The sequence below is a fragment of the Phyllostomus discolor genome, chromosome 4 (genome assembly GCF_004126475.2).
Source record: "Phyllostomus discolor isolate MPI-MPIP mPhyDis1 chromosome 4, mPhyDis1.pri.v3, whole genome shotgun sequence".
Taxonomy (NCBI): Eukaryota; Metazoa; Chordata; class Mammalia; order Chiroptera; family Phyllostomidae; genus Phyllostomus; species Phyllostomus discolor.
The window spans coordinates 195,004,049-195,031,936 of record NC_040906.2 but is presented as its reverse complement, the minus strand read 5'-3'; the positions used below and the strand labels follow the sequence as shown (position 1 = coordinate 195,031,936).

The following is a 27,888-nucleotide window of genomic DNA, read 5'->3' as shown; positions in this document are numbered from 1 at the left end:
AATATAATCTGGCAAATGGATGAAACAAGACAACATTCATCGCATGGGCCACAATTCTAGGGAGACCTAGGTTATTTTTAAATGGGAAAAGTGCTCTCTGGCTTCACCCTTAGACAGAATTTTATATCATTGCTTGAGACAGGTGCTCTCGATTTTGCCAGAGTTAGCCCTCCCCCCCCATTTACCAGAATTCCAGAAAACCACATCTTGGGCTGTGTAGAAAATAGTCATTTCCCCAAAGTCTAACTTTTAATATAGGGCATCCTTAAACTGGCTGTACCCCTGATTCTGCTGTTGAAACGGGCCTGTTGAGGTGACTGGATTTGGACAACACTATCAAATTCTGTCAGTGATATATTGCACTATGATGATCTTTGAATCTCTCACGTGATGCTTTAAGAGAAGAGAATTCCATTCATCCCTTCCTAGTAGATCATAGACTTAAAAAACAAGCTTCATGGTTCACAGAAATGGGGGTCCCTCCCCCTCTATAAATAGCAATCCTAATAACAGCAATGTTGGACAGGTGATCCATGAAATATGCTGTGAAGTGGACACAGCCAAGAGGGGTTCCTATGATTACATCAAATGCAAATCTTAATATTAGGCGATTTAAAAATGAATGATAAACCCTTGCAGGGTGTTCTGAGACAGCTGGCACAACAATCAGAGCAGATTTTTGGTTAGAAAGGTGTGACGGGTAAACAGCACTTGATTTATGGAGACGGGATGGGGAGCTCTCGTTTTTCTGTTTTAAAATCCAAAGACGGCTGCCCTCAAAGTCAATGCTGTTCACTTAGATGGAAAAGGCTGCCATTCTTCTGTACTTCTCTCAACTAACTAAATTAAATTAACGTGATGAAGATTATTTTCACATGCAAAGTCATCTGAATTACCTGACCTCCAAACATCATTTGGTATAGTATCACCTGAATTAGTTCCCCTGGAAGAATTTAGGTAGGAGCTGACATCACGGTACCTCACGTCAATTGCTAAAATAACCGCATCTATTTTAATTGATTTAGGTTATGCCTGACTAAGGATGGGTGGGGCTTTTTAGAGCTTCATATAGACTTGCCACCAGGAACATAGGGAGACACCATAGTTTCTGAACTGTCTCAGTGTGCTGACAAGCTGAGAGCTGTGTGTTATGGCTCTGGGTTAAGAACCTAGACTGGGGTATATTGAGACTATTCCTGATTCTCAGAAGGTACGAAACTAAGTCCCAGGGCAAATGTTTTGTTTTGTTTTGTTTTGTTTTGTTTGTTTTTCTTTTTAGCAGTAACATCATCAGTGTTCAAACTGAAACTAAACCTTTCGTACTTAATCTGCTTTTCCTATTCATAAGAATAAATTGTGGTTTAATCAGACATGGTCTTGTATCATTCCCCCTGATGTGATCTTTCTATTTTAAGAATCATTTCACATTGTTTTTTTTTTGTTGTTGCTGTTATTGTTCATTTTGAACCATCCAAAAGCATTGCTCTGAGAATCTCTTCGATACCTTTGGAATATTTCTTTTAAACAGACAACGCGGGGCGGTGAGATGGCTGGAAGGGAGATGAGGGTCACCTCTGCATCACCTCCTGTGGTCATTTTGGGTCTCTCCCCCTCGCTGATTTTTCTCCTTCCAATCTCAGCTGCAAACATTCTCCTGCCTCTCCTGTATCTCTGTTCAGGGGATTCCTCATGATTTGTCTCAGGAGTCACATTATGTTTAGTAGCTCAGTCAGGGGTTTAGGGATACATTTTGAACACATGCTACAATTCAAATGAGGAAAACCCTCACTATCAGTTCCCCAGGCTTCTGACTCTGCAGCAGAGAGGCATGGGCTAAAGAAAGCAATGTGAATCGTTTTTTTTTAAAAGATTTTATTTATTTATTTTTAGAGAGGGAAGGAAGGGAGATAGAGAGAGAGGGAGAGAGAGAGAGAGAGAGAAAAACATCAATGTGCGGTTGCTGGGGGTCATGGCCTGCAACCCAGGCATGTACCCTGACTGGGAATCGAACCTGCGGCACTTTGGTTCGCAGCCCGCACTCAATCCACTGAGCTATGCCAGCCGGGGCTCAGCAACGTGAATCTTACTGGTCATTTATGACCCTGACGGGCTCCTGAATCTTCTGTGTTACTGGGTCCCTTACAAAAGTGTTTAGGCACGGCCTCTCCTTCCATTTTCCTTATAGAAGTTTGACCACTCCTCACACCATGTATCTCCAGAAAAAATATCTTCAACACAGAGGGTTTTCTCCCACAACTGTCTCCCAGAGATGCTTGGAGGTGGCAAGAGTAACGGATTTGCCTTCTAAACAGCAGCTTGCCTGCAATATCATAAAGCCAGCATAATCTTCTTCTTCATGCATTTTCTTTTAAAATAGAGACATTTCCTCTGGCAACCTATTATAACCTACTCCAGGGGTTTCCCTCAAATCTTCTCCTTAAGAGAATGGATAACAAGTGGATCAGAGGTTCTGGAAGGATGATGGAGAGAGGAGCGACAAGGGGGCTACTGTTTATCCAGGGAAGATAAACACGTGATCTGCAGCTAGAACATGCAGACCCCCAACAGCCTGACATGCAGCGGCTATGGTGTCTGTTGGGAAGGAGACTGTTATGAATGAAATTTCCATTATGTTGAAATCCTAGCCCCACTCTGACCGGTGATAGATAGGGACTCTGGGGAGTGACTAGGTCATGAGGGTGCAGTCCTGGTGAATGGGATTAGTCTTCTTATAAAAGGGACCCCACACGAGGGTCAACTTCTACCATGTGAGAAGGACACTGAGTAGGTTGATGCTTGGATGTGGACTTCCCAGCCTCCGGAACTGTGAGACGTAAATTCTTCTGTTTATAAGCCACCCAGCCTGTGACACTGTCATAGAGGCTCCGATGAACTAAGACAAACCATATCTAGTCCTGCGGAATCTCTATTATCCCCAGAGCTATCGGTACCCACTCGGTGGTGGGTAAAGTCTCCCTCTCCCTTTCTCTCCCCTTCTGACTGTATAAACACACACGTACATATACTTCCCAAAACAAGACTGTCTTCTTTAATTAAATATAAATAAATTCCTTTTCTGTGGCAGGCACACTGCTTTGCAAGTGAAAAACAATTTAAGGAACTGGGAATGGCCAGCTTCTAAAAGAGAAACTTGATAGAAACCTCTGTAACTTATTCACTTATTTGAAAAACTGACTGTGGATGAGGAATTCACTTTATACAGTATGGCTCCAGAGGCGAAAATAGTCATTTTTTTATTCAGCAGATTTTGACTGAGAACCTCCTGTGTGCCATAGATGCTGTCATAGAGGCTGGAGATACCAAAGTGAGACATTTCTCTGTTCTCAGAGAGCAAACTGTCCCTTGAAGCTCAAAGAGGTCAAGGCATCAGAGGAGATCATTTCAGTCCAACACAATGACAGAGTCCCTAGCAATGAGGACTATCCCCAAACGTAACAGGGTGTCTTGTGAGCTTTCATCACTCAGTTTAGCTGTGATTCTCTAGGGCGGAATAGAGTAGATGAAGAGTTCAGGGCAATGGACTTAGTAGCCATTCTGATTGGCTGCCAGCAACGCCTGGAGTGCTGGGGCATGTGGCATCACATCCTCTGGTTGCCATCTTGTTCCCAGGGGCAGTTGGCAAAGAGATCATGGCCATCCCCTCACCTTCTTCCAGAAGTTCTGAAGGCCAGCATCTCCACATCTGCTTTGGATATAGTTCATCTGTCTGTATCCTCACTGCCCTTTCTCACCTGGCTGAGGCACAGTGAGGGAGCCCCCTCTCCCAAGGTGGTCTATGCAGTTGGGTCACATGTATCGGGACACCGTCTTTGGGACACTGAACCCAGATGAGCGACTGGCCATGTCACTGTCCCATTTGTACCAGGCCAGGGAAGGTCACAAGGAAGAGCATGAGAAGAAGGACTTTGAGATCACTGACTAGGATCTACATGCAAAATGAGTTCAATCTCAACCAGTGGTGGCACTGAAGGACCAATGAAGAGGCTACCTATGGAGTGCGGAGAGAGAGAAACTTGGATAGAGAGAGAGAGGCCCAGCTTTGGAGGTAAAGGGGCTGGCAACTACTACTTGCCAGTCAACTTCATCAATGTCAGGCTCAAGAAAGGGGTGACACAGGACGCATAGCTGGAAAATTCTGATGGTGAAGAAAAGCAGTTAAGCAGGATGAATTTCCTAAAAATTTCAGACCAAAGAAGTTAAAAACGTGACAATTTTAAATCCAGCCAGAAAGGGTTTGCAGGGGGAACCAAATTGTTTGTGGATTTTGGTCTCTGGGTAGTACACACAAAAGGAGTTGGGCAGAAGTGTCTGCAGAAGGTGGGCTCCATCTCTGTAAGGGGCCTTGATAAGGACACACAAGGTATCATTAACCCAGTCAAAACCAAAGAGAGAAAGGGAAAAGGCAACATGGGATCCTGTGGCCCGGAGTGGATCACTCAGTCCCTTCAAGACATCCCTGTTGTTAACTCTGGAGAAGAAGCTGAAGAGGAGTTTCAGAAGGAGCTGAGCCAGTGGAGGAAAGATCCCAGCAAAAGCAAGAAGAAGCCCATATACTCTTATAAGACAATGGAAAAGTTGAAGGCCAACAGCAGGGTTAGGAAGAAGCTCACTGATCTCCAGAAAGAGTTTTCTCAGGTCAAGGTCATAGACATGACTGTCCGGGAGCAGAAGGTCTACTACAGCTACAGTCAGATCAGCCACAAGCACAACATCCCTGACAAAGGGCTACCACAGCAGTCACAGCAGCTGCCACTGCCCTGCAAAGAGGCCAAGGCCCTCGGCTCTGTGCTGCCAGAATTGGAGCACAACCTGCAGCTGCTCACCAACCTCACGGAGCAGCAGATCATGCCAAGAGTTGGCACACTTGTCTGCCAAGTGCAAATTCAATGAAGCACTTGATATCATGAGTAGGGAGATGTCCTCCAACATTGGCGCCTACATGCAGCCCAGAGCATGGGAGAACGCCACTTACCTCACCCACACAGCGTGGAGGAAGGACTTCTAGTACAAGCCCAGGCAGGAGTGACAGGAGATAAGAACATAGCCCAGAGGGTCATCAGCATGGCCACCAGCTCCATGCCCATGAAGTTTAAGGACTTCATTGAAACTAAGGCCAAGAGGAACAACACGGTCTTCATGTTTGTCATTGGAAAGTGACATGAAGGGAAGCAGCTCTACGCCTTTGGCACATCATCATCTACATCAACAGGGGAGACGTTTTCATCCACGGTGAGAAGCCCTGGGTGCCCATCTCCCTGTAGCACCCAAATGACATGGTCAAGTGAACTGCAGCAGGCCTGGAGCAGGCTGGACAGTTGCATCTTAAAAGAGGGAGGTCTGAAATTTCAAGGAAGACTCACCCTGTGCAAAGCGAGGCACCGATGGGGTGCAACAGGCCCCTCCTGGTACCTAGCATGCATCTGCATCTGCAAGGTGGTCCTGGCTGGGCCTCCCTGGCACCCTGTCACACTGCACCGCAATGGGACAGTCTGAGTCACGGCCATGTGCTAGTGGTTCATAAGGTTGAACCTTATGGTTCAAAGGTACCAGATGCTAAGCCATGGGTTACATTGTGGCCTTGGTTTGTGAGTTTGGCTAAGAGAAGAATTCAGAGTCAAGAACTCAAGTTATAAGAGGAGGTTTATTTAGAAAGTCATAGAGGTAGAAAGAAGTGAGCAGCTGGGCTGCGTGGCCTCAGGAACCAAGTTACAGAGGCAAAAGGAAGGCCCCTGGAGCTTAGTCAGTTCAGTGTTAAACTTGGCTTTCCCCCCAAGTATGTCTAAAATCTTCTATTGGGTTATCACTTTTAACAGTTACTCTGCACACTATCTTATGCTGTATGTTTTGTTTTTGTATTTGTTTTCCAATTATTTTAACTTTTTAATATGTTTTTGTTTTGTCATTTCAAATTGAAATGAGTTTGCTGGGCCTGATCCATTGTAATGGTAACCATAGTTTTTTTTAAAGATAAATATCCCTCAGTGTTTTCATCTTTTATGAGTCTATTTTGGAAGCTGGTGACTGCTGTCTCGTAGCCCCTTCCAGATTGTATTTTTTATCTACCCAGAAAGCCAGTATCTGTATGACACACGGTAAGGGATGACCTTAACTTTTTGAGATAAAGTGCAACCTTCATTTATAAAATTGTTTTAACATGTCTGCATATTTTGAAGCCTGTTGACTTTGCTTCTGGCATCCGAAACCGTGCTCAGGGAACAATAAAGACTGTCGTTTAAACTGTGTGCACACAAATCTCCTGGTAGTGTGCACTGAGCCATCTGCTCTGCCCAGGGATTTTTTTTTCCTTTCTCTATGTGTAACTGTGATGTTTCACGAAGTAATTTTGTTTCAAATGATGTTTCATGCTACCCAGTTCCTTCAATACATTTTCATTGCTTGTCTTATGAAAAAATTACTTCTGAACTAGGTACAAAATTCTAGCATTAGATTAGTCCCTTTCCTTCCACATGTGGCCTGGCATTTAAACAGTGGATCTTAAAATATTATACAATCTCTACCGGAGCATGACTGTAAGTTTAATACGTCGGATTGCTATTTGAAATCTATATGAATTAATGCATTCAGAGCCCGATTATTTCAAGGGGATGAAAGACTCTATTGCTGCCTCATGCAGGGTCAGAACACAGCAAAGTAATTTGAACAATTCTGATTCCGAATGGAAGTGAGACCTCCTTTCATTAATCTGGACTTTTTCCCTAAGCCCCTACACTCTTTTTGTTCTCTTCTCCTAGTCCTGGTGACTGATGAGAATTAAACAATCTGCAGTGAAAAATTATAATCACTAACCTTTGTATAGTAGATCACATTTATTCTTAATATAACATCAATGTTCTTTCGACATAAAAAAAGCAAAGATTTTTCTTCTCTCAAATTCCTGGGGAGTAGTTCTGTTTATGACTAAGCTATCTTTTGAAATCACCTCCTCCTGACATCCTAGAAGAAGAGAAATGTACCAGATATGATCTAACTTCTCACAGTGCTCAGCCAAAGCATCTGTATGCCCTCCAACGGGTCTCTAAAGATATCAGGTAGTGCTGCCACCTCAGGATCAGGGGGCAGCCAGAAAGATCTGCTTCTTCATGACCAGCCTTGGAAGAAAATCCCACAGCTGCCATCCAGATAATAAAACAAAAACGGCAGTTTTATTTCAAATAACAAATATTCTAAGAAAACTTAGAACCTGTGTTTTCCATATGACGCAGATGAATCACTGGCAGCGACTGCCTTCAGAATTCATGGGAGGAGGGTCTCTAGAACTTTCCAATGACGAGGACGCCTCCAGCGTCTGTAATAAAGATGTGGGAGTACCTCGAAGATGTAATGTCAGAGGTCACTAGAGGCCGGCAAGCCTGGCCTCTGTGTGCAGGGCTTTTTCCGTCCTCAGATGCCCCCATTCCTTTCCTCTCTCACTCCCTGCATCTGTTAACAGCCACTTCCTTGGGGCTGATAGTGATACATTAACACTAATGTGTGACTAGCCAGGAGATTTAACCTAGCCTAGAATTGTTCCCAACATAGAAGGGTGGCTCTTATATACTAGAGGCTAGCCCTGGGAAGAATCACACTCGCACTGTAAATTCTCCAAACATCAACGCCATGGCAGATAGCAGGACCATTTAAAGGATTTCCAATAAACAGAAAGAATGGCCAAGGAGGACAATGTTTCTAAGTGGGTATTCTGGCTGGAGCCACTGCATTTACTATGGTTTATTACTGCAGAATTGTTAGAGAAATCACCATTTTGCGATTCTGTTTTAATGAAGTCACAGGCCGAGGAGGAATCTCCTCTGTTTTCCGATTACTCTGTGTGCAGTGAGGACGGGCAAGAAGCAACTAACACATTAAATATTTTGTATGCATTTCCTCTCATCCTTATAACCACATAAGGCAGGTTTGATGGTCACTTCATCTTTATCCAAAGTGAAATCAGGGAAATTAAGTAATTTGTTCAAAATTCTTCAGAGACAAAGACCAACACACATCTCTGAGCTGCCATAGCCCGAGCTGAGCATGCCCGAGAGTGCGCAAAACAGTAGAATTGCGTTTCATTTTATCTCTGATCTACACAAGGTCGTGGCGGGATGCCAGACTCGCCCATCCCCTCACTGGACAGGCAAGGCTGAGATAGTGAGCTCGCAGTGAAATGCCAGGCTCAAGCTGAGCCGGGATTGCTCCACGCGTCAGGTGCCACGGCCAAGACGCTGATGTTTCTTCATTTCCGTAGAGGGCCCAGGAACTCTGACTCTCTGAACCATGAGAACACGAAACTTCGGAGGCTCATTAAGACCTTTAACATTTGATCTAATACATTTGGCTTCTGCACAGTCAGACACCCTGGGCATGTGTGCTGGCTCCATCACTTGTTGTTGTGGGCCTTTGGGCAGGTTACTCGATTTCTCTTGACCTCTGTTTCTTTATCTGTGAAATGGGAATAATAATAGTTACCTGCCTCATAGTGTTATTCTGAGAATTAAATAAATTAATATGAAATCTACCAAGAACTGAAACATCTGGTAGAAGGAACAGATAAGAACATTAAAATAAAGCCTATATCAAACTAAAAAGTTTTTACACAGCAAAGGAAACCATCAACAAAATGAAAAGACAACCCACTGAATGGGAGAACTTACATCTGATAAGGGATTAATATCAAAAACTTATAAAGAACTCAGGCAACTCAGCACCCCCAAAAATCCAATTTTAAAAATAAGCAAAAGACCTGAATAAACACCTCTCCAAAGAAGGCATACAGATGGTCAATGGACATATGACAAGGTGCCCAATGTCATTAATCATCAGAGAAATACAAATTAAGCCATAATGAAATATCACCTCACACCTATCAGAATATCTACCATCAATAAATCAGCAAATGACAAGTGTTGAAGAGAATGTGAAGAAAAGAGAACCCTCATGCACTGTGGGTGGGAATACAGACTGGTGCAGCCACTGTGGAAAACAATATGGAGTTTCCTAAAAAAAAATTAAAAAATGGTATGATTTCGTTCACATGTAAAATCTAATAAAATTGCAACAGGCTCAGATAGACAGAATAGACTGACAGATACCTGGGTGGGGCTGTGGGGCTGGGTGAAAGAGGTGAAAGGATTAAATCAGAGGGAAGTGGATTGGGGGAGGTAGAGGAGGATGAAGGGTGGGTAAATGGTGATGGAGGGGGCTGGCTTTGGTTGGTGAGCACACAATGTGGTATGTAGATGATGTACTATAGGGTTGTACACTCAAAACCTATATGCTTTCATTAACCAACAGAACCCCAATAAATTCAATCAAAATATAAAATATAAATTACCACAAATATATTCTATGTATTCCAAAAGTTTAGTAGAGACATGATGACTAAATGTAACATAGTCTCTTAGAACAGAAAAAGGACTTCAGATAAAACTAAGAAAATCTGAAGAACTACGGACCTTCACTAGTATTTACGAATCACGACTGGTTTACCAGCTGTAACGAATGCACGGTACCCAGATGAGGTGTTCCTGAGAGGGGAAACTGGACGTGAGGTATGCGAGAACTTTGTATACAACCTTTCAAGTTATAGTGCAAATCTAAAACTGTTATAAAAATAGTGTTTACTTTCTTAAGCAAAATTTAAAAAATAAGTCAGTCAATCAAAAATTTAAATTTCCTGCCTTCACCATCCTTCCTTCCTTCCCCAAAACCCTTCCCAAGGGGTCAGAAAAGAACAGGTAATACTTCCTCGGGGTGTTACAGTGGGAACAGATCTTTAACGCTGCTGTATCTGCTGGTCTCCCCCCTCCAGTTAAGCTGGAGTAACTCAGTCTTTTATCCGACTCTCTCCCCATGCTCATCTTGTAGGTCTTTAGTGAAGGATCATGTAGCTCATTTTTAAAGGAAGTCTTTTAAAAAAACAACTCTCAGAATACTGGGCCTTAAATCAGATCCCTTTCTTTCTTTTGTTTTTTTTTTCTTTTGTTTACTCTTTTTAAAAAATTTACACTGAACCCATTTGCCCTAACACCAGCCCTGTTAGGAATGAATGCCTGGCCAGCGGTGGTGGGGGGGGGGGGGGCAGGGGATGGGGGGCGGGGGATAGTGAATCCAAGAGCATCAAACCCTGGTTTCCTTCCAAATTCTCCTCTTTTCTTACAAATTTTCCCAATCTCTACTGTCTTCCTAGATGACTGTGAATTCCCCTATATTTCATTTTTGTTTTTTTCTACCTATGAATTATGCTAAAACTCTGCATTGACAATGAAACTGTTCCTCCTACTGTGTAAAAAAACATGCAATATTTATAAACATGCGTATTAAAAAGCATGCAATACCAACAAAGTCAGGGGCACTGACATTTTTCCCTAGAATGTCAAATAAAAAAGTGACAACAGTCAACATAACAATAGCTGCCTGGTGTGAATGAATCAAATTTATATCTATTTTTTGTCAGGTCAGCAAAAAACATATTTTTGGTGTGATACAGAATTTTAGGAATTAGTTTATGTGTGCCATGAGATGCAAAATGTTGAAATTTTTTGCATCTTGTGGTGCACATAAACTAACTATCAAAACTCACCACATCCTTTTCTGTATTGACAAACTTTGGTTTTAAAGACTTTGTCATAGTACTGACTTAAATGACATGGCTAATCAACAACAACTTGGTGTTACATTGTGCCTGCACGATTCTAAAAAGTTTAAGTTGTATACTCAATAACTTTCCTGTATCATTCAAGATGGTTTGAGCCGTATTTTCCATGGCTTGCAATCTAAAGATTCCAAATTATACGCCACTCAGTCTTGTGTTCTCAGCACACTGTAAATTGTCGTGGTTCAGTTTTCACGTCACTTGCTGGAGTCTGCATTGTAATAGTATGTATGTGTTTATTTCATGTTATCATTTTCCCAGTGTTCAGCTCTTGAGCTCATTACCTTTGTCTTTCTGAGCACCGCATTAGATGCCTATGCATAGGAAATGCTGTACAACTTGGTTATTTTCCCATTCGCTTATTGTTTTGATATCAGGCAAAATACCTGTTGAGTTCTTTGGCCTTAAGCTCCCTCCTTTGTTTATCTCTTGTGTGATTTTGAGCTTCGAATGGGGTGCTGTACATGAAGATGCCTTCTGGACACTGGCAGGTATCCTCTTAGCTCCAGGCACATTAACTAGGATTTCAAAAAGAGGAACACATAGTTCTGTTTTGTCTGTGCCAGTATTTTAACCCATTTTTCTTTTTCTTTTCTTTCTTTCTTTTCTTTTTTTTTTAACATATTTTACTTATTTATTTTTAGAAAGGGGAAGGGAGGGGAAAAGAGAGGAAAAGAAACATCAAGGTGTGGTTGCCTCTCCCACACCCCCTACTGGGGACCTGGCCCACCACCCAGGCATGTGCCCTAGACTGGGAACCAAACCAGCAACCTTTTGAGTTGCAAGCTGGCGCTCAAGCCACTGGACTACACCAGCCAAGTCTTAAGCCATTTTCCTATTTCCATCTTGAAAAGCTTTATTGCATCTCTGTGTTTATTTGTTGGGCATACTATTCCAATAAAAATCATTCAAGAAATTGTTTGCTTTGGAAAGCAGTTAGAAAGAAATTTATGACTTTGATTTCCTAGATTCATTTTTCAGGAGCATGGATATGACATGGAAAGATTGTTTAGCTTCTGTTAAGGACCTAGTGTTCTGAAGTAGCTTTTATGGAGCTGGTGAGCCAAAATTAGACTTGAGAGGCCAAAGGGAGGTCTCACCTCCATTTCACCTCATCCTGTACTAATGCTCTGAAAATGAGCACACTTGGACCCTGGGTCCTGGTTTTATTCCAGCTGGTCCTCATGCTGACATTACTGTGCTTTCTCAGCTGTAGCCCTCAGAATAATTTCCTGCCTGCTGAGATTACCACGTCAGATTATGTGGAATATGAGTCTATTTAATAATCCCTTCTGTGAAATCTGTTCCGTTCTCTTCTAAGGGTTGTTCCTGAAATGCTCGAGTTGGTAGGGTCAACACACTATGTGGAGGACACATTTCCTTCTTCCTCACATGTAGCCATCCACTCACACCTACCCAGGAAAGCCGAGATGCTGGAATGAGAAAGTAGGAAGGGGCGGTTTTCTGGATTCCTTTGCTAGTGTTATCATAATAAAATATTACAGCCTGGGTGGCTTAAACAACAGAAGTTTATTTTCTTGCATTCCTGGAGGCGAGAAGTCCAAAATCAAGGTGTTGGCAGGTTCAGTTTCTTCTGAGGCCCCTCTCCTTGTCTTGCAGATGGCTGCCTTCTGGCAGTGTCTGCAAATGGTCTTCCATCTACATGCAAGCAATGACCCTGGGGTCTCCTTGTGTATTCAAATTTCCTCCTTTGACACCAGTCTGACACCAGTCAGATTGGGTTAAGGGCCACCCTAAGGGGCTTGTTTTAACTTAATCTCCTCTTTAAAGGCCCTGTCTCTGCAAAAAGCCACATTCACAGGTACTGAAGGTTAGAGCTTTAACAAATGAATGTCGAAGGGATACAATGCATCCCATATTTGCTACAGCACATAAATACTCAGTCCTAGGTATTGTAATAATGTGTTTTGTCATTTAATTTTAAAACGGCTTATTGATATTGTCTCTATCATTTCCCGCACAGTAAATGTGGGGAAATTCATGCAAGTAAATTTAAGATTATTCTATGGGATCCAGGCTTTGCATCAGGGAAATGTTCTCTGGCACGAAAAGAAATGTGAGAAAATCATAGGCTTGGAGGAGTTTCTCTCCATGGATCAGGAAAGAGTCTAAGGAAGTAAAAAAGCAAATTGTACTTCGGTTCCACATTGTCTTCCTGAGACTTTTCTATGGTTTTGATTCATCCGGATCCCACTCCAGAAAAGCTGATCATGCCAGATATCCAGGAACGGTTTCCTGCCCTCAGACCTGTTTTCTGTGGTCGTCCCCAGTGGGAGGGGTCCTGGAGCTCCGTCTACTGTGGGTGCTGATTGGGCAAGTCCCCTCTGGGGGCGGTGGGGGTGGGGGGTGCAGTTGCCACAGTCCCCTGCCTGAGGCCAGATAAACTCAGCAGTGTGATTGACACTTATTTAAGAGCTCCCTCAGAAATCTGGTTGAGGCTCAGGTTGTGCTAAAAATTTCACCCTGGTTTGACTTCTCCTTTCTGACTCTGACTTTCCCCGGCCTTATTTGTTTCCTGGGCAGTGCATCCTTACTAAATTACTTTGCAAGTAAATCTTCAACTTAGGGTGTGATTCTGAGTCGCATTCTGTGGCTAAGTCACCCTCTGAGGCTCAATCTTGTTCTACCTTTTTTTTTTTTTCAGTTCTTTGGAGGTAAAAAGGATGAAATGAAATCCCAGTGCTGTGATGTAGAGCCTGGGGAGTGTAAAATGATGTAAAGAATGGGAAGCCTGGGTTTAATTCCTGGCTCTGCCGTGCATCCGCTTAGTGACTGGGCCTTTCATCATTCTTCCCTGAGTAGCAGTGCGAATCAACTCGAAAAAGGGCAATTGTCCATTTCTGTGACCCCAAATCCAGGAGTAGCTCCGACTTAAGACACCCCTGATGCCGCTAGGAATTTGTCTCATTCCTTTCGACTCGACCCTGCATTGTGGCAAGGTGCCCACCATGGGCTCCAGTTCACCCCTCACAGTTGAGCAACCTCCCCACAACGGGGGCACCACCACTGGCCCTGGGATTTACTGCAATTGTTGCAGTTTAGGATGTGAGCCTACCCTGGAACTAATGAATGTTTCTGGTTGGCCTGGCCTCAGGCAGATTTTTTTTCCTGGAACCAGGGAAGGGTCCACTTCATCTGAATCATCACAACTCTGTGCAAAAGATCCAGTCATTATCTCCAGTTAATGATAAGGATTGAGTGGTTCACAAATGTTAAAAGTATCTTGTTCCAGCTCACTGTAGGAAGTAGTTATTTTTGTCTCCTTGGTATTTATTTGTCTTTCTTCTCATACCTCAATTTTTCTTAAAGGAGCCTATCACATATACCTCATTCTCAGTCAATATGATTAGAGGAAGTGATGCAGAAAAAGCCCTCTGCACAGTGCCATAAAGATCCCAAAGCACATTGTGTTTGCTGTGGGGGAGGACTGTTGGGAAGAGGAAATGCAAGAGACATACAAATATTACAATTGTCATATTTTTCTACTTTACATAATAATGCCAATTAGTTGCTGGATAAACAGTAGAAAAATACAAGATGTATAGATTTTTTTTCTGATTTTTATGTGCATAGGTATGGGATCACAAGTAGCATTGTCTATGGCTCTGAACAGGAAAACTAAAATTGGCTTTCCTTTATTGTAAGGCTCAGTTTTATCATTCCATGTAGCAGTGTGCTAGGAGATAGTAAGGAAACACTGTTTCATGATTTGTTATTTCTGGTTGAATTCCCAGATGTCATTTAGTCATTTTCCTAATTGAATTCAAATTCTCAAATTATAAAGTACATATTGCCTTCACAGTTAAGCATCTTGGCTTCTTTCTTGAAAATAACCTTGAAAATTACAATATATAATATTTTATAATGTAATATTTTAGAATAGTTTAACAATGATTGCTCTTACCTTAGGAGAGCACACAGGGAAAGAGGAAGTTAATCTAAAATAATAGCTTTTGCTTTATTTTGGCTTCAAATTTCTGGAAAATCTACATTTCATTCTGGAAGTTATTCTGTGCCTACAATTTTCTGGGTAATACAAATTTTTTTAAATTGATCTTTAAAGTTATTTCCTTTTTTACCTTGGAAAAATACATTTTCTTTTCTGAAAATATTTTTCTTCTTGTGACTGGATAACGTTATTTCATTTATTCTGAACAAAAAATACTTTGTCAGATACACACACATACCCATCTATGTTATGGCATTTGGGGTTCTGTATGGGACGGGAAAGACCAGGGAAGGATAAAAATGTGCCAGTTTTCCCATTAGCGGAGGCCACACCCCATGGCTGCCCTGGTCGGGCAGGCCTCATTGCAGAGTGGGGGAACGTGTTTCCGTTGGCCTTTTTAACCCCAAAGTCATTTTCTCCATCATGCATGTGAATGAATAAAACAGCATTCGTTAAAACTGTTGGTGAGATGCAATCACATGCAGACATATGAAGCCCCGGACAGCTCTATCTGTAATGTTAGGCAAGTTCTCAACATAAGTGAAAAAAAACAAAGCACAAGATGGAGTAGGTGAGATGGTCTCATAAATAGAATATAAAACACTATACTCATTGATATGCTGAGTAATTCTTCAGAGATAACAAGATCTGGGTTAAACAGGTCACCTTTCAGGGAGAATTGAAACTCTGGGCTCAGCTTTTACTGGGTACCATTTTCTTGTTGTTAAATTGTAACATTAAATAAAATGCAACATGCAAGTATAGAGAGTAGTATAATAATCTTCTAATACTCCTCATTCATATCAATGTATTCCATACTTCTGATTTTATTTTTTTCCTATTTTATTTTTGAATTATTTTAAATGTATTTTTCTAAACATACCATTTCATCAGTATTTCAATGAACATTGCTAAAAATATACAGATTTTTTTACCTGCACATCCACCATTCTATCTTTCTTAATACAATTAACAATAACTTTTACTTAAGACTTTTATGTTTTAGAGCAAAACTGAGCTATGTTTAATTTCGTAAGAAACTGCTGAACTGTCCTCCCGAGTGGCTGTACGATTTTTAATCCCCACCAGTAATAAATGACAGTTCCCATTTCTCCACATCTGCACCCCGTTGAAGTTTTTTTCAGTGTTTCACATTTTGGCCATTCTGATCAATGAGTAGCGATATCTCATTGTTGTTTCAATTTGTATTTCTTGACCTATTACATGCACTATCTTTTATATGCTTATTTGCCATCTGTGTGTCTTCTTTTGTGAGGTGTCTCTTAAGGTCTGTGGCCTTTATCTGGCCCAATTTTTAAAATTAGTTTGTTTGTTTTCTTATTGTCAAGTTTTATGCATTCTTTGGACATTTTGGATAATCATCCTTTCTCAGATGCTTCTTTTGGAGCTATTTTCTCCCAGTTTATGACACCTCTTCTAATTTATTCAACATTTGTCTTACACAGAGCAGGAAATTTTGATTTTAACCAAGTCCAGCTTATTAAGTATTCTTTTTCATGCATCATGCCTTCAGTGATATATCAAAAAATCATTGCCAGACTTCAAAATTAGCAAGATTTTGTTGTGTTATCTTTTAGAAATTTCACGGCTTAGCACTTTAAATCCAGGTCTATGATCCATTTTGAGTTAATTTTTGTGAAAGGCAGAAGCTCTGTATCTAGAATCATTTTTTTAAAAAAAATATGGATGTCTAATTGTTCTCACAACACCATTTGTTAGAAAACTTACCCTTCTCTATTATGCTACCTTTGTTCCTTTGTTAAAGATCCATTGACTGTATTTATGTGGGCCTGTTTCTGTTCTTTTCCACTGATCTATTTGTCTATTCTTTTGTCAGTAATAACACAGTGTCTTGATTCATAGTAAGTTTTGAAGCTGGGTAGTATCGGTCCTCCTCCAGATTTGTTCTTCTCCTTCAACACTGTGTTTACTATTTGGGGTCTTTTGCTTCTCCATCTAAACTTTAGAATCAGTTTGTCAATTATGACACAGTACCTTGCTGGGATTTTATTTAAGACTACAATGAATTTATAGATCAAATTGGGAAGAACTGACTTTTCATTCACATTGTTTTTCTATCCATGAACAAGGAATTTCCGTTAATTTAGTTCTTTGATTTTTATTCTTCAGAGTTTTGTAGTTTTCCCCCTATAGATCTTGTATATATTTTCTTAGATTTGTACCTAAGTATTCCATTTTTCTGAGATGCTAGTGTAAATAATATTGCATTTTTAACTTCAAATTTCATTGTCCATTACTGGCATATAGGAAAGCAATTGACTTATGTATATTAACCTTTTATCCTATAACCTTCCTATAATTACTTATTAGTTCTATAAGGGTTTTTGTCTATTTTTTTTTCAGATTTCTACATAGACTATTGACTGCCATCTTTAAACAAAATAGTTTTACATCTTTCTTCTCGATTGGTATAATTTTTATTTTTCCTTGCCTTATTGTGCCATTTAGGATTTCCACTGTTGAAAAGGAGTGTTGGGAGGGGACATTCTTGCTTCACACCTGGTCTTTGTGGGAAAGCTTTGGTTTTTGCTCTTCAGTATTACATTAGCTGTAAGTGTTTTATAGATTTTTTGTCCAGTTGAGAAAATTACCCTCGATTCCCATTTTACTGAGAACATTTTATCTAGTCCTTCCTGTCTGAGTTTGGTAGGTTGCGTCTTTTAAGAAACTGGTCCATTCACCTAAGTTCTCAAGTTCATGGGCATAAAGTTGTTTCTGGTGTCCTTTTATTATTCTTTTTAGTGTCCATGGAATCTGCCATGACAGCCTCTCTGTCACTTATGATGCTGATTTTCTATTTTCAATTTCCCTGTGTTCTGTTCTAACTCTTATTTCTTTTCTTCTGTTTCCTTTGGGTTTTATTTGCTCTTCATTTTCCAGCTCCCTAGCGAGAATTTTAGATCTTTTTTCTTTTTTAATATATGCATGTAATATTATGAATTTCCCTTTAAGGGTTCTTTTTGCTTCATCCCACAAATTTTGATAATTTGTGTAGTTATTTTCATTTAGTTCAAAATAGTTTTCATTTCTTTTGAAATTTCCTCTTTGACCTGTTTGTTATTTAGAAGTATGTTGTTTACCTTCTGTATGTTTTAGAATTACCCAGTTGTATTTCTGTTGTCGATTTCTAGTTTAATTCCATTGTGATCTGACAGCAAGCAATGTATGATTTCTATACTATAAAAAATGTTTCAAGATGCGTCTAACCACTGAGAATGTGGCCCATCCCTGTGAGCTTGAGAAGAATTCCACTTCTCTCTAGTGGAATAACAAGCGTATTCCACTGTTGTTGGACGAGGAGTCTGTAGTGTCAATTACATCCAGGTGATTGATGGTGTTGCTGAGTTCACCTAAGTTCTTAATGATTTTCTGCCGACTGGATCTGTCCGCTTCTGATAGAGGATTGTTGCAGTCTCCAACTATGACAGTAGAATTACTATTTCTCTTTGGAATTCTATCGGGTTGTGCTTTATGCAGTTTGACGATCTGTTGTTTGGTGAGCACATATTAAAGATTGTTTTATCTTCTTGGATAATTGACCCTTTGAATACTGGAGAAAGGGAAAAGGAAAGAGAGAGGGATACAGAAACAGTGAAATAGAAATAGAGGTAAGGGAGAGGAGGGGAGGAGAGAGGAGAGGGGGTGGCGGAGAGAGACTAGTCTAGAATTAGGACCTCGGGGATTTGGAAGTTATTGGTAATCCCCAGATCCGAACCACAGTATTTCAACTTTAGCTGCATTCTGGAATCACCATGGCATGTTACAAATAGCGATGCCTGGGTCTCATCCCCAGAAATTCTGACTTATTCAGTCTGGAGTAAATTTTCTAAAAACTCTTCAGTTGATTCTAATATGCAGCAAAGATGAGAACCAATGAACTGAAGCAGCGTCTCTCTAACTTAAATGTGCATACAGTTCATCTTTAAAAATGCAGGTACGGAGTGGAGCCTTTGATTCTGAATCCCTAAGGAGCTTCCCGCTCCTATCATGCTCCTGACAAAGCTTTCTTTAAGCAACTGACTAGCATTGCTAATCACTGGCTTGGAGTGTGGGGTCCTGGGAGGAAATGGGTGGCACTGATGATAGGGTCCAAATGTCGCATTTCCTGGGCAGTGTATCCTGGCTGCCGGAGGCATTCCTCTTTTCTGTCTGAACTGCTCCGGCTTCTCCCTCTCGCTCTCTAAGAACAGTGACCGCATTCTGCCTTTGAGATGGGTATTTGGGGCTTTATTCAGTCTCTTGAGAGCCTGTAACTTCTGAGGACAGTATAGTATTTTTAAAAAGTCACAAAAGGTCTTTCTCTAGGCAAAGTGTCCCCAAGAGAGCTCATTGAAAATAAAGGTTTGCATTTTGATTTAACCACTTTAGTTAGCATTTTACACATATAGTAAGGAAGTATCTTTAATTTCATTTAACTGGGGCTTTTCAAAATTATTTGAATATAAAATACTTTTGATATTTTGGTTTTATGCAGAAAATTAAAAAAATATATTGTTGTTCAAGTACAGTTGTCTGTATTTACCCCCCACCACTTCTCCCCACCCCAACCATCCCCACCTCCCTTTCCTACTTCCATCCCCTGTTGGTTTTGTCCATGTGTCCTCTATAACTGTTCCTGAAAACTCTTCCTCCTTACTCCCCATTATCCCCTCCCACCTCCCCTCGGGTTACTGTCAGATTGTTCTTAATTTCAATGTCTCTGGTTATATTTTGCTTGCTTGTTTGTTCTGTTGATTAGGTTCCACTTAAACATGAGATCATATGGTATTTGTCTTTCACCACCTGGCTTATCTCACTTAGCATAATGCTCTCCAGTTCCATCCATGCTGTTGCAAAGGGTAGGAGCTCCTTCTTTCTTTCGTCTGCTTAGTGTTCCATCATGTAAATGTACCACAGTTTTTTGATCCATTCATTTACTGATGGGCACTTAGCTTGCTTCCAGAAATTTTTGTGGGGAGGAAATCCTAGTGTAGAAAAGAAAAGGGGCTTATGGAGTAAGATCTGGTTACAAATATATGAAAAAATAATACCAAAATTCATAAGGTTATTGTGAAGGATTAAGTCAAATGAGGTAATAAATAATAAATAGAATATGTATGAACAAATTAAGTGACACCATTTGTGTAATGTGTCTATTATAATGCCTGATGCTGTGGGCTCCTCTGTTTTTCATCTCTGTCTTATCAGAAGCACCTAGAACAAGCATCATGTTATACACAGACGCACACATCAAAATTTCCATGAGCCATGATGCTAGCTGTATTTCTTTTCTCAAAATAGTTTTTAAAAATTCCACAGTTCATAGGTGGGTATCAGAATTAATGCTACCTGAGTTGACAACTTCCTTTGCACGTCCTCTATTACTAATGGTTATAGAATAAGAAGAAACTATGGAAGACACCCTTCCTTTGAAATTCAGCATTTGATATTCATGCGTTGATCAGGTATGTAACTGGGCAATTAGTGTGTGCAAAGCTCTCTGGGAGATAAAGACATCAGTCTGTCATGGTCTAAGCATGGGCTCGCTGGGTGCCTCTTGCTGCACGGCTCTCTCCTGTGCAGGCAGCCAGGCGGGCCGGTGATGCCGCGGATGCCGGCGGTGGTGGGCACGCCTGCTGTGCAGGGGGAGGCTCGGAACTGCACCGGGTCCTGCCACTCCCACCGTTGCATGCCTGCACATTTTGTCCACACGTCTAGTTTTTGAATTTCTGTGGACTCTTAGAAAAGAACACAATTCCTGTCTCTCTGTCCATTCTTTATAACTTGCTCCTTAGTGAATACAGTAGGGATTTTTCTTACATACACGAGAACCACAGGGAGTCTGATGGGACTCAGATGAAGAGAAAAGTGTGTCCATATCTGTGTGGAAAAAATATATAAGGAAGAAAACCAGCGATGTCGTTGTTGACAGCACATAGAGTTCACCTTCCAGCACTGCCTCTTCCATCCCCCCTGCCTGGTTGGTATTCAGTCTGAATCCAGCTCTTACTGAAGGACACTGGTTCCTGTGGGAAGATGACGAGGAATGAAGACCAAAAAGAAAGTTCTCCATTTTCTTCCGAGTTGTCATTGAATGTAGCTATTCTGCCCCCATTTGGCAGATTCTCTGGGGGACTCTTAGATCGCTTGCTATACAAAACATGAGCCAGGATTATAGGTAGGAAGGAACAAGGCATTTTTAAAACATAGACTTCTGCAACTCTTGAGAATTCCTTTTCCTTCTTCTTGTTCAAATCCAGTGTCCCTACTTATACTTTTAAGACAGTGATTCTCACCTGAGGCTGAATAAGACAAACACTGGAAGACCAGGCCCATGTTCGTTTAATTTATTTGTAAGACAGCCCGGGTTGAGAACTGCTGCGAGAGAGGGACCCCGTTGTATTTTTCACATGCATTATTGTTAAGTAATTTATCAAAAACCTGGGGGCTTGAAAAACTCCTAGATACAAGTTGTCTCTTTCCAACAGGGAGAATTTACTTCTACAGGAAGAGCATTGTTGAAATCATCAGGCTCCGAGGTGCCCGTCCCGAACCATGATCCTCAGCAGCAAACTACTAAATGTGTCAAACAGTGTGCTATTCTTTTGTATCCAGAAAGAAATAAACCCCAACCTTGCCTTTGGCCTGGTGACTCAACAAAGTAGCTCTTGGCATTCTTTTTAAAAATCTCTGGACGAACCTCCCACAACTCTCTGAGCAGTTGCAGAATCAAATGGGGCTGTGGTGTTTGCAAAAATACCCTTTGTAACTTTGTTTTTTAATACAAAGGGCAATGGATTTTGCTAAGGAATTAAATTCACTGACATCTCAGGCTTTATTTCCAGTATCTTGCATGAGCCTGTGGTTTCTAAAATGTGGAAAAGATTTTCTTATTCTTCCTCTAACTTTGGCAGTGGGGGTGAAGTTTATTTTTAATATTCAGCAGTGTTTTAGGACTCTTTCTAGACTGCAGCTTAAGGAGAAGCAGCTTGGAAATATTTTCTTTTCTTTGTTTGTTTTAAATATACAGAGATGGTATTTCCAAAGCTTTCATTAAACATTTTGGAGATAAAAATTAAAACCTCTCATGTTTGTGTTTTTTGTAAAGACGAGGAATATACATACTTACGGTTGGAAGTGAAACTGCTTTCTACATTCTACATAATGCTCTGCAGTCTCATAATTTTAACGTGCACAAGAGCCAGAAAAAACTAAAGCTTGTCCTTTTGTACCTGCCTCTGCCAACAGAAATGGTAAACAGCAAAATGATAATCAGGGAAAACGAAATCTTTCATGCGTAGCTGTTTTCCCTTTAGCTTAGCTTTTATTTTTAGGCAAATTTAGAATGGTTGAATAGTAAAGGGGAAGTGGATAATATTTGCAGTCTCTTGGGGTTTCAGATCCGAGACATAAAGGTTTAAACTGGAGGCTGGGGGTGGAAAGGAGCGGTGAGAATCAACAGTCTTTCTGAATGTAGAGTAGATAGAAACAAAACAGCATTCGACCCGCAGACCAGGATTTCACTACCTGTTAGAATGTGTAGGAATTGCCTGAGAATCAGTGCCGCAGGGATTTTCAAAAGAGTGACTGTAAATAACGCCTTAAATGATGCCTTCCTGGTATCTTGGCAACCTCACGTCAGCCCACAGGATCACTGGGCATGGAGAACGTGGGTCACTGGTCAGAGCCCTCTTAACCCCCATCTCTCTGGGCCTCGAGCCCTGATCTGCTGAGACTCTTTTTTTTTTTTTTTTTTTTTTTTTGCCTGGGACGCTGCACCCACGCTCTCCATGAAAGGGTATGCTTTCACAGGGAGATAAAATGTATCTAATCAAGTCATGAATGCTACCTATTTCTCCAGGAGAAGTAGAGTGTATTCTATCAAGTCAGATATCATCAGCCTGAAGAAGTACCAAGTGCTCGTACCTCCTAGAAAGGGATTTCCTTCCAGCCCTGGGGTTCCCCAGTAATCCCGCGGTCGGATGAGTTCCCATTTCCCAATCTCATCACGTTTAACTGGTTATTTAACAAGGTAGGCACTAGGAAGTGCACTTGCATTTGATTAAACATTATGAGAAAATTAGGAACGTGAATGGTTTCCATTGAAAAGTGCCCCTCCCACGCATGACCACGACCCACGGTAACTTCAATGTCTCATTATGGAAGAGTGAAGGTTATTTTAAGTCACGTCCAGTGACCTGGGGTGGCAGAACCTTCCCCGAAGAGCTGGCGGCACTCTTCATCATCAGAGTAGGTTTTGATAAAAGGATCAGCCACCGAAATCTGTGCAAAGAATTCCTGCCGTGAGCCCTAGGCTACATGGCTACGTAGAAGCAGATCATGCATCGTAGTAACAACTTGAAAAAGGAGAAGAACCAACAGACTCTGCACTCGCAATTACTCCGTTTCCTGGGAGCAGTCCAGGGGGTAAAGCAGGCTTAGAGGTTAGCACGATTTGGTGTTCACTCGGGGAAGCCCTGGGTTCTGGCCACCCTGTTCGTTTTGTCATCATCACTCAGGAGCTGTGAACCCTGCTACATCTAAGCTCCACTTTTCTTATCTGTAGATTGAGGGTAATAACTTTGGCAGAGGCAATGAAACGTGTTCACCATCGTCTTCCTCGGGCATTAGGATGACGACATTCCCCAGCCTCCACCGCAGTTAGATTTCAGGGCACGCAGCGCTAGCTCTAGGGCCCAGGAGTGTGGGGAGAAGGAAGACACCGCTTTCTGTCTGGCTCTCACTAGCATCGGGCTCGAACCTCCAGTCACACACTTCGCTGACTGCAGTGGCTCAGAGACCTCGCGTTCCACCTAGGGCTGCCCCCAGGAGGAGGGATGGTGTTGCAACCTGTCCGTGATTTTATGGGCCATGAAATAAATGTTATTTTAGTAAAGCTCTGAAGTTGTAGTTCAGGCTTTCACCCTCCCCTTATCCTTTCCTTTCTCCTTCCTCCCTTCCTTGCCCTCCTCGCCCTTTTTCTTTCCTCCTCCCCGTTATTCTTTCTCCTTTCCTCCTTTACTTCTTCTCTCCTTCCTTCCCTCTGTCCCTGCCTCCCATTTTTCCTCCCTTTCCTTCCTTCCTTCCTTCCTTCCTTCCTTCCTGATATATAAGCACATAGTATATTGTGATCAGCACACACTTTACACAGTATATAGATTAAACTAATTCAAGAATATAATACTAGGGACACAGAGACACATAAATCTTTTAACATATTTATTATCATTTCATATGTTCCAAACTCATTATTGTAGACTTAAAAATGCTGAGGCTTAAAGAGTCCATTGATTTATCTTTAACTAAATAGCTAATTAGGGGGATGGCTAAAATTTTCCATTTAGGCCTCTTTCAAATATATTAGGATTGCCTCCTAAACTAGATGTACTTCTCAGTGAAACATTTAGGTATGTCGAATCTGTTGAGTTTAGTCTTAAAAATGAGAGCTGAATTTATTTAAAGAATGTAGCTAATATGTTGAAACTTTAGAGATAACCAAACAATGTCAATTTTATAACTGGTAAGTGACACTCATTAGGGATTTAGATGACTATCTCTACATCCACTCGTGAATTTTTTACATTTTTGAGGTGAGGTTTTGTACCTTTTCTAACATTTTTTTTAATGCTAAAATTTTTTAGTAAGTATTCTGGAAGTAATATTGACCTCCTTTGTATGAAAGTGATTCTTTGAGAAATTCCCAGTAAACAGGTTACTTTGAATAGCATGCTATTTATTAAATTGTAGAGCCGTAGAACACAATGATTACCATAAATATTTTTTACTCCAAGTATTTTTCTAGGACCTTTATAAATTACTACAAGTAGCCAGTGTTGTGTGAGTTATAATTTTTTCTCTTTGTAGGTTTCCATTGTGAGTCGGTATCTGGCAGTGGCTGTGCTTGAGGAACTAGGCAAACTCTCCAACTCCCTGGAATCCAGAGCCCTTTGGGGCATAATTCATACCCGCCCCCCCAATGGCAGTATGAAATTTTCATTATTTTGCTATTCACACGAAGTGTGCTTATGTATCAAGAGCTCGCAGAACGGTTTCAGTGCAGCAACGTCAACATGGTCTTCAGCATCATTTTCAGCACAGTGTGGTGGTTCAGAGGAGGGTGGGCTTTGGGCCTCGGGGAGTGTGCTGGCTGCTCTGTGTCCCCCCAGCTTTGAGATCGTAGGCAAGCTATTTCGTTCATTTTAACCTCGGTTCTCTCATTCATAAAATGAGAATAAGCCTTAGCTCAAAGGATGTTATGACAAAGTTAAATGTGATGTAAAATGTACATTGTTCTCCAGTAGATAAACAATCATCATCATCCAATAGCTGATAACATAATCTTAGAAGGCAGCTGAAAGAAATACATATAGGAAACCTTTGGTGTGAGATAATTCCTCATACTATCTAGGAGTCAAAAATTATAAACAACGTAAGTGTCTAACAATATAGGGATGGTTAAGTAAATTACAAAATACCCACAAAATAATGTTTATGGAGTATTTTTGCTAATGTCAGTAACAAATGCTTTTAATGTTTTTAGCTTGTGAATACTAAGAAGCTCACTTTGATGCTCTACCATAAGCCCTGACATGCCACATGGCAAAAACCATGGCATTGCCCAACTCTGCCAAGTGTTTGAAGAGAGAGTATCGCCTTTTGTACAATTTGCACACAGCCTGTACCTCCAACTTCCTGTCTTTCAACTTCTGCTTGGGCTGACGCCTGTGGTTACTTTATTTGTCCCTGTGGACGAGATCCGTTCTCTCCACAGCCACCTGTCCACATCTCTCCCTGCCTTACACTGCCCACATGGTGACATTGACCCACCCTTGACCTCTCACATCCTTTGTGGCTCTTTCTCCTGCTGTTGCTAAGAGCGCAGTACCACCTGCTCCTCGCCTCTGTTTTGATGTCACCTGCATCTTTTTACTACCCTGCTATAGGCCAGCCTTCTGCTCAGTTTTCCCAGAGCATGAGTTCTGACCCTCGTGATCTACAGGGCTTATCTTTTCTGCTGGCTTACAAGGATATCCCCGCCCTTTCTTACCGCTTATTCTAAATTTTGTATGTGGGGGTCGGGGAATGGGGGCTGGGACACTAAATGCACCTTTGCTTTGCCTCCTCCAGCTCCTTGTTTTCATCTTTATCTGTGCTGTATCTGCATCTGTGTATATGTATGTTATTATCTATCTATCAGCAGCATGTAACATCTATAGAAGATTCCATTGGTGCCCAGTTCCCTTCTGACATTTCCCCCATAGCGCCCAGCTCTTAGGTTTCCAGCTGCCAGCATCTGCAGCTGTTCGCCTGAAGGCTTTCTTTGGAGACCAGAGCCTGCACATGGGAAACACTGGAAATAATTGGAATTAACATGCACGTCTCTCCCCAGCAGCCCTCCACCATGGCAGTTATTGGTGACCAAATGCTCCCAACGCCCTTGCCGTTTGGCACGTGGGGGCGATTGTGAGCATGTTCTCCACTGTCTCTAGCAGAACTGAGTTCCCCCAGGGAGACTTGTGTAATGGCTGCGTATCACTTGCTGCCTCTTTCCCCACTGTCCCGTTGGTGCTCCGCGATCATTTCTCAATACAGGACTTGCACTCAAACCCTCCTCCCAGGGTCTGTTTCTGGAGAAACCCAAATTAATAAAATAGTGTTGGGAACCGCCCTGCCTGGTATCAGAAGCTGTAACCCCCACCTAGGCTAAGGCTGAGGGAGTGGCCTTGGACCGTAAGCCAGCAAGAAGACAAAAGCTTATCTCCCTGGCAGGAATGCTGCTTCTGCTGCTTCATTCATAACTGAACCCCAAAGCTTGGTTGGTTAGCCAAAGATGGGTAAGATTCCCCAAGGGGGGAATGATCTAAGACAGGCACGATCACGTGGGAGGCCCCCAAAAGAAGGACTTTGGGGGCTACAGCAAAAGGGGGTGATGGACCCTCGCTCTTTGGCTTTGACATAACCTGAGTCCTCATCGTCTGGGAGAAAATCTCCTTATCTCTTGGTTGCCTTAGTTCCCTTGCTCCACCTAAGCCTGAAACAATGACAGGGTGGTGCAGCTCTGTGCTGAAAAGGGCGGGTTCCCCGGGTGATCAGGCCTAAGAAAGAATATGTAAAATCCTGTGAAACCTGCTTTGTTTAGAATGCTCTCAGTTGAATGAGAAGGGTCCAAGGAGGAAGTTAGTTTGTTCCTTAAAGTTTTACAGCTGTTTGACCCTGACTCAAAATAGGCCCTCAGACTTCCTTGTTTTCTATTGTTTGATCCTTACTTCCTAGCAATGAGTAGTTAGCTTTTACCTGAATTCTTATGCAAACAAAACCAATAAAAAGCCTCTCCGGAGGGGGAATGGCATGCTCTCCCCTCCAGGGAGGGTCGCCATGGCTCCCTCCAGGAGAGAGGGTGGCCAAGGCACCCCCCGCGTGAGGAGTGGCCCTGCTGTTCCTATTCCCCCACAGGACCTGGTTGTCTCTGTGTATGTTTTTTCTCAAGTTTCGACGAGCCATCTGCAGCGTTCCGTGATCAGTGCCAGCCGGTGACCCACGCATCAAAACAGTCTCATTCACATCCACTTCCTCCCGTTTATATGAAAATGACTTAAGGGTTGGAGCTGACCCTAAGCTAAGCGTGCGCTCAAAATGTAGCAAGACTGCTAATAAAATTGACATAATCTTAGGCAGCCATACCAGAATCATGGTTCATGAGAATCAGAGTATTTGTGCAGTATCATGTCTAGTTCTAGATGCAACATTGTTAAAGGAAATTCAAAGACTGGAATACAACCATGGTGTGATTAGGGGTGTGGGATCCCAACAACAAAGATGACAGTTAAAGGAAGTGAAGCTGTCTGTTGTGGAGTATGGACCACTAGCAGCATAATTACCACGTCCAAGTGGCTGAAGGGAAGTCATGCACATGGTGGATGCACACTCAGTTTGCTCAATGTTTTTCCAGAGAGCAGAACTCTGGACACCAGTTAGTACAAGGCAAATTTTGGTTCTGGAAAATGAAGAATTTTCTAACTATTAGAGTCCCTTTTCAAATGCAAAATCCTAGCCTCTGAATATTCTTAAGCAGAGGGCAAAACTCACCTCAATCCATCCCACCCCTGAAAATAAACCAGGTCACACATCTAAGCCTCTGTAGTTGTCACCGAATGCCCGTTTGGGTCACCGACACTTTGAGTCCGGAACTCCATCAGACTACTGCCCTGCTGTGGCCTTTCTGGTC

General features: G+C 41.8%; 1 pseudogene; it reads left to right on the top strand.

Annotated features, from left to right (window-relative positions):
• Positions 1–3,862: 3,862 nt before the first annotated feature.
• Positions 3,863–4,911, top strand: LOC114495105 (annotated as a pseudogene).
• The last annotated feature ends 22,977 nt before the right edge of the window (positions 4,912–27,888 follow it).